Source organism: Myotis brandtii, unplaced genomic scaffold (genome assembly GCF_000412655.1).
Source record: "Myotis brandtii unplaced genomic scaffold, ASM41265v1 scaffold627, whole genome shotgun sequence".
In the NCBI taxonomy this organism is placed as follows: Eukaryota; Metazoa; Chordata; class Mammalia; order Chiroptera; family Vespertilionidae; genus Myotis; species Myotis brandtii.
In genome coordinates, this window is record NW_005370397.1 from 494,225 (window position 1) to 501,700 (window position 7,476).

A 7,476-nucleotide genomic window follows, 5' to 3' on the forward strand; every position below is an offset into this window, starting at 1 on the left:
CCTGGCCAGCCTGGGTGAGGGGCTGATGGCTGTTTGCAGGCTGGCCACAACCCCCAGCCACCCAAGCTCCCAGTGGAGGCTGGCAGGAAGCAGGTATCTGGGATTTATTTATCTTCTATAATTGGACATTTGTTGCCTTGAGTGCAGGCCACAGCCCGCCAGGGCAGACAGGAAGCTTGGCTTCCTCCATTGCTGGGGCAACCAAGCCTCCTGCTTGCCCCAGCTGCGTGGTTGCTGGCCGCTATCTTGTTTGGGTTAATTTGCATATAGTCACTCTGATTGGCTGGTGGGCGTGGCTTGTGGGGTAGTGGAGGTACGGTCAATTTGCATGTTTCTCTTTTATTAGATTAGATTACTATGACCTAAGTGGTATTCTGTCACTTTTGCCGTGTTCCTGCCTTTAAGAATTTAATAGTTTAGTTAGTGTTTATTAGTGCCTACAAGTTCTAAGTATTGGGTTAGACCAGTGGTTCTCAACCTGTGGGTTGCGACCCCTTTGGGGGTCGAAAGACCCTTTCACAGGGGTCGCCTAAGACCATCGGAAAACACATATATAATTACATATTGTTTTTGTGATTAATCACTATGCTTTCATTATGTTCAATTTGTAACAATGAAAATACATCCTGCATATCAGATATTTACATGACGATTCATAACAGTAGCAAAATTATAGTTATGAAGTAGCAACGAAAATAATTTTATAGTTGGGGGTCACCACAACATGAGGAACTGTATTAAAGGATCACAGCATTAGGAAGGTTGAGAACCAGTAGGTTAGACCAACTCATGTTGTTCATTTGGTATTTACAGTCCTGAAAGGAACTGCTACCCCAGTTGAAGCTTAAAAAGATCAACTAACTTGTCAATATTTCACTAGAGGACACAGATTTGAATCTAAATTTGGATAAGAAGACAGTAGCCTGGGCCTTAGGTAAAAGAGAGGAAATATTCTATAGGATTATTGCCTTTGTATTTAAATATGAATTTTCTTCAGCATACTTGTATTCAGCTGTTTACTTCTGTTTCATATGCAGACATCTCATTATTTTATTTTCTTGTATTCCCTTCTTTATATAGCTCTGACCTTCTTCACCTGTCCTTTCTCTTTCTCCTGACTTTCTTTTCACTACTTTGTATGGAGTCCTTTGGTGCTTGAGGCTTATTCTCATGTAAATAAATTTCTTTACAAAAACTTTTTTTTATTGTCTGAAGTTTTACATATGTCTCCTTCTTCCTCCCCCTTCACCCCAGCCATTCCCACCCCGGGCAAGCCCCCACTGCCCCAGTGTCTGTGTCCATTGGTTATGCTAATATGCATGTATACAAGTCCTTTGGTTGCTCTCTAACACCCCCACCTCCTCTGCCATTTGTCTCTGGATTTATTTTTGTTCATCAAATTATGTTGATCATTATATCCCACATATGAGTGAGATCGTGTGATATTTATCTTTGTCCGATTGATTTATTTTGCTTAGCATAATGCTTTCCAGTTCCATCCATGTTGTTGCAAATGGTAAAAGTTCCTTCTTTTTTATAGCGGTGTAGCATTCCATTGTGTAGATGTACCACAGTTTTTGAATCCACTCATCTACTGATGAGTAATCCCACTTCTAGGACTATATGCCAAGAAACCAGAAACACCAATCAAAATGGATATATGCACCCCTATGTTCATAGCAGCACATATTTGGAAACAGCCCATCAGCAGATGAGTGGACAGGACAAATTTTTATAGGACACCCTGCTCATTCCTTTTTCTTAACTTAATCTCCGCTTTCTCTTGGCCTACCGCTTCTTTTGGTGCCATTTCAGAGTAAGGACTATTCATTCTCCCATGTCTTTTTGCCTTCAAGTAGAAGTTGAATCAGCCCACTTCAAATTCTAAATTAATTGCTTTTTCATTCTTACATAAAAATTCTTCCTTTGAAATTTGTTCTTCACCTTTTCTCTTTATTACTGTCTCCCTTTTGCCTACTGTTTGCTGATCAAAGCCTTTGCCATTTCTTTATCAGTTTTCTGTCCATTCCAAATTCCACCATCATTTTGGATGACTTCAGTGACTAGGTAGGCCATTCATCCAACACAGTAGTTTCATAATTCTTTATTCTTTCCAACTTCAGTGATCTTCATTTCCATTCTTTTTTAACATCTTACTCTCATATCTAGATCCTGTGAGACACTTTGAAATCCTGACTCTTTTATACTATCAACTGACCACAATCTCCCAGCTTTCCAGTGGTGTTCTGTTTCCTTATATAAATTACCTGCTGTTGGACCTTATCAAGACCTCTGGTTTCTTCAATCCTTCTATCTCTCCCCGTCCCAATTTATCAACCAAGTGAAACAGATAGTGGCTAACGTAAGTAGAAAAGGAATTTATTAGAAGTTAGCAGGGAGCTCACAAAATCAACAGGGAATCTGGAGAATGAACTTGGACAACACAACCACCACAAACCAAGGAGGTTGTACGGCCAAGGTCAATGCTACAAGGGCAGTTTGGTTAATTTTCTACTGCTGTGCTGAAACTGGACAACCAATGGGACCAGGCTGCCTGTCACTATTTAAGCCAATTAAGCAGAGACAGGGTTGAGTCATATATGAGTGTTTATTCCAGTCCTGCCGGCAGCATGGGAGAACAGCAGGTCATCCATCAAAATCTGCTCTGCCCCCCTCCATAAGCCAGCTGCTTTTATTCGGTAGGAGAAAGATTACATGGGAAAGTAGGCAAGAGGGAAAAAAAATGGGCATAATGGTTACACGTTACAGGCAATGTGGGCTCCGGGCAGGCCATCGTTATTTGGGCAACAATGTTGTTAATCTTTCTGTGATAATAGGCAGTTCTTGGATGAGAATGGACCCCATTCCAACGTTGACTCGCAGGTCCCAGGGGTGTTCAACCCCCAGCAAGGTTAGAATGTGCTTTCTCTCTATTTTTTTTAAAAATCTGGTTTTATTTATTTCAGAGAGGAAGGGAGAGAGACAGAGAGAGAAACATCAGTGATGAAAGAGGATCGTTGTTTGGCTGCCTCCTGCATGCCCCACCCTGGGGATCAAGCATGAAAACTGATGAAGAAATGCCAAGGAATTGAACCATGAGCGCTTGATTCATAGGTCAACACTCAACCACTGAGCCACGGCGGGTGAATGTGCTTTTTAAAATCAGAATAAAACAATCATGGTTAACAGAGCATGATTAATATTTCTTACAACTAATAGCTAATCCCCAATATTCTATTTCTGTCTCTAACAGTACTGCTGCCCTTGAACTAATGTTAACTAAATTCTTGCTGTTATTGCTTTTTCCATCCCCATATGTAATTCAAAAACTCCCTACTTTTTTGTATTAGCTCCTTAAAATTCAAAATCCTGCACAAGAATATTGATTGGCTGAGCTTGGGTCACGTTCCTATTCCTTTACTACCCGAAGACTGGGAGAGGGAAGATCTATCCTTTTTGGCTTCTTTAGTGAGATGGCATTGTATTCTGCTAATACACACAACAGGAATTCCCTCAGAATAGGAAGTATTTAGATCCTGGTTGCCAAAAAAAAAAAAAAAAGGAAAAGGAGAGGAAGAGGAGGGGAAAAGCAGGAGAAGGAGGTGGAAGATGAGGTGGAGGGGGAGGGGGAAGAGGAAGAGGAGAAGGCAGAGGCATCCATGAATGTCTACTTTAGCCTCCTACTGGCTTGTGTGTGTGGGGGGAGGAACTTTGCTTAAAACTGTTTGATCTAACTTCAACCTCCTTATTCTCAGTAGAGGATCTTGTTTTGTATTCTTAAAAATGGTCATCATTAGCCCTGAACTCCCTCAGCTTGTTGCCTCTACCTTGAAACACATGTTTAACACTCCTTTCCCTCCTTCCCTGTTATTTTGGTAGAAGAGCGCTCCTTTTCTCATTTGTATTCATGACCTCATCCACTTTTTTCTTCTCCAGAACTTACTTTCATTAATTAAGCCTTTCATCTTTTTAGTTAAGAGTATTTATTAATATCTCCTTTATGCCAGACATTGTTCAATGCCAGAGATATAAAAATGAACTTGATATAGATGTGAAGGACTTAGTATTTAGTGGGAAAACAGACACAAATAATTGATTGCAGTGCAATGATTTGATCACAATAAAAATTACTTGTGTAATTTTTTAAAATATCTTATTTTCTATTAGAATGTCAGCACATCAGTTTTGTTCTCTACTGTGTCTTCAGTGTCTAGTATATCATAGGTGTTCAATGCATATTATTTCATGAATGAAGAGAAATAAGCACAGGGTGATGTGTAAGCATAGAGGACGAGTACTTGGCCTAGTCTAGAGAATGAGAAGGGAGATGGTGTCTGTGTGGGTGGAGGCTTGTTGGAAGAGATCGAAAGAGTGGCTTAAAGGTTAACAAGTTTGCCCAGCCAGCGTGGGTCAGTGGTTGAATGTTGAGCTATGAACCTGGAAGTTACGGTTCGATTCCTGGTCAGGGCACATGCCCGGCTGGCGGGCTCGATCTCCAGAGTTGGGTGTGCAGGAGGCAGCAGATCAATGATTCTCTCTCATCATTGATGTTTCTGTTTCTCTCTCCCGCTCCCTTCCTCTCTGAAACCAATAAAAGTATTTAAAACAAAAAAAAAGCAGGGAAAAAATGGGAGAGTAACAGCTTGAGAGAGGAGCAGGAACAAAGGTAGGGAATGGAGGAGAGGTAGATGGTTTGAGCAGTTAAAATAGTTATTAACAGTTAACATCTATTTAATATTTCCATACATATTGTAAGTATTTATATACATTTTCTCTTAATACTTAAAATGTTCTGTGTTCAAGGCATTATTCTCATTTTAGAAAAGTATGTTTGATCTTTAGGGAAACTAAATAGCTTGCCCAAGCCCACTTAGTCTATAAAGGTTAGAGTAGGAATTTGTTTGGGGTTGTTTCTGGCTGCAAAGCCTGATGTTCTTTAAAACTACCCTGTTAATTAATGTAGTGATTCCCAAACTTGGCCACTCATCAAATCCCCTGAGGTACTTTGTAAAAATACCGGTTCCTGGATCTATTCAGGATACTGAATCAAGTTAATATAAAGGAAATCATTTTTAAGAGCACACTTAAGAGTTAGTATCTAGTAAACACCCATGAGATTGCATGGGGAATGGAGGGTACACGATCAATGCGTTCTTACTGTTTAACACAAAAAATACTTCTAAGATTCTTATTTTATCAACATTGATAAACCTTCAGTCAGTATACAACATATTTTAATTAAAATATACATGATAGTCTGAAATGTGGCATCTTTTGTAGTAGTTCTGTTATAAAAGTGTGCTTGTTAATTAGTAGTTCTGGTATTATTTCACCATCTGATCATCTTGTAAAGTGCTTATTTCCACATATGGTCATTTCACTTTTGCTAAATGGGCACTCTATAAAAAGTAACATTTTCTAGAACACCTGCTAACATGACATTTCTGTGAAAATAAACATATTATTGCTAATATTTTCCTCCAAGCTTGGCAAAATTGCATACATATTGCAATTTTTAATATTTCCATACATATTAACTTACTGAAAACCTACATATTAATTTTAGCTTCATTTAATTTTTGAGATATTATTTCTGATTTTGAATTAGATGTAATCATGAATTAAATAGAATTACTTGGATTACCAACCAACCAGTTTCTCGTATATATCAAGGTTATAGTTTAAACATGTTCTGTAGCAAGAAATTGTTTCCAGAGCACAATGATGAATTATGGCTTTATTTACAGTTCTATATTTTTAAAAAATATTTTTATTGATTTCAGAGAGGAAGGGGGAGAGAGAGAGAGAGAGAGAGAGAGAGAGAGAGAGAGAGAGAGAGAGAGAGAGAGAGAGAGAGAGAGAGAGAGAGAGAGAGAGAGAGAGAGAGAGAGAGAGAGAGAGAGAGAGAGGGATAGGGTGCTCCCCGCACGCCCCACACTGGGGATAGAGCTCACAACCTGGGCATGTGCCCTGACAAACCCTGACCTCCTAGTACAGTGGGGCCTTGACTTACGAGTTTAATTCGTTCCGAGACCGAGCTCGTTAAGGAGCTCGTTAACTCAAATTACTCTATCAACTCAATGCAAAAAATCGGCCGAGAGACATCTGGTATAAAAATCTCGTTAGTCGGGACACTCGTAAGTCAAGGCCCCATTGTAGTTCATAGGTCGATGTTCAATCACTGAGCCAAGCAGGCCAGGCTTTACACTTCTATTAACATGACTAATCAAGAGTTAAGTAAGATTTTTTTCCTGCTGAAGGGGAACTGAGTATGGATCTTTAAAAAACATTTTTAAGATCTCAGTAAACACATTTTTTCATTTGTGGTGGCCATAGTCAATACAATGCTTTTAAAAAACAAGTGATTAGTCCTTACAGTAGAGAAGAATAAACCAAACTCTGGTCCATGACCACATAAGCATGTTTCAGAGGGGATTTTTCCTGTAGTTGAGAGGGCTAAATGACATCAAATTCTCTTTCATCTCGAGATTCTGTGGTTTTTAATTGTGACTTTATTTCTGCACTGACCTAAATATGTCATTAGCCAAGCACTTCATGGAAGTTTCTAAAAATTTGTATAACATCTTAATCTGTTGTGTGTTAATAACTAATGAAGTGCCCTGATCGATGTTTCTCTCTTGTCATTGTTTCTAACTCTATCCCTCTCCCTTCCTCTCTGTAAAAAATTAATAAAATATATTAAAAAAAATAACTAATGAAGATATATGGACTCCAATTAGTACTTTTGCAGCGAAATGGCACCAGAATGTTACTGGTGATTGGACCTCGGTTCAGCAACCTCGGCACTTGAGCTCTGGCTAAGAAAGAATTCAGAGCCAAGACTCAAATACAAGGAAAAGTTTATTTAGAAAGTCACAGAGAGCCAGGCTGGAGTGGCTCAGTTTGTTGAGCGTCATCCCATGCACTGGAAATTGCTGGTTGGATTACCAATCAGGGTACATGCCTGGGTTGGGTGTTTGACCCCCAGTTGGAGAGTGTACAGAAGGACACTGATGTTTCTCTCTCGCTTCAATGTTTCTCTCTCTCTCTGTCTCTCTCAGCATGCCCTTGGGTGAAGATTAAAAAATAAATTAATTAATTAAAGTTAAAAAAAAAAGGCACAGAGGTAGAGGAAGTGAGCTGTGGAAGAAGTGAGCCAGCTGGGCTGTGTGGGCTCAGGAAATAAGTTACAGAGGCAAAAAATGGGCCCTTGGAACTTAGGAGAAAGGAAGCAAGGATGTACACGCCTGGGGGGAAGGAGAGGGCAAAAGGCGAGGGTCGCACTCCAGAGAGAAAGAGCACACACTGAGTCCTCCATCCTGAGGGTTTTTATTTGCTCTCTAAAGGCAGAGATCTTAGGGCAGGGGTGGGCAATCCCTGGCACGCGTGCCAAATATGGCACGCCAGTAACTTTTGCTAGCACGCGAAACCCTCTCTTATAATCTTCCATTTACAATTTTTGTGAACATTTGAATG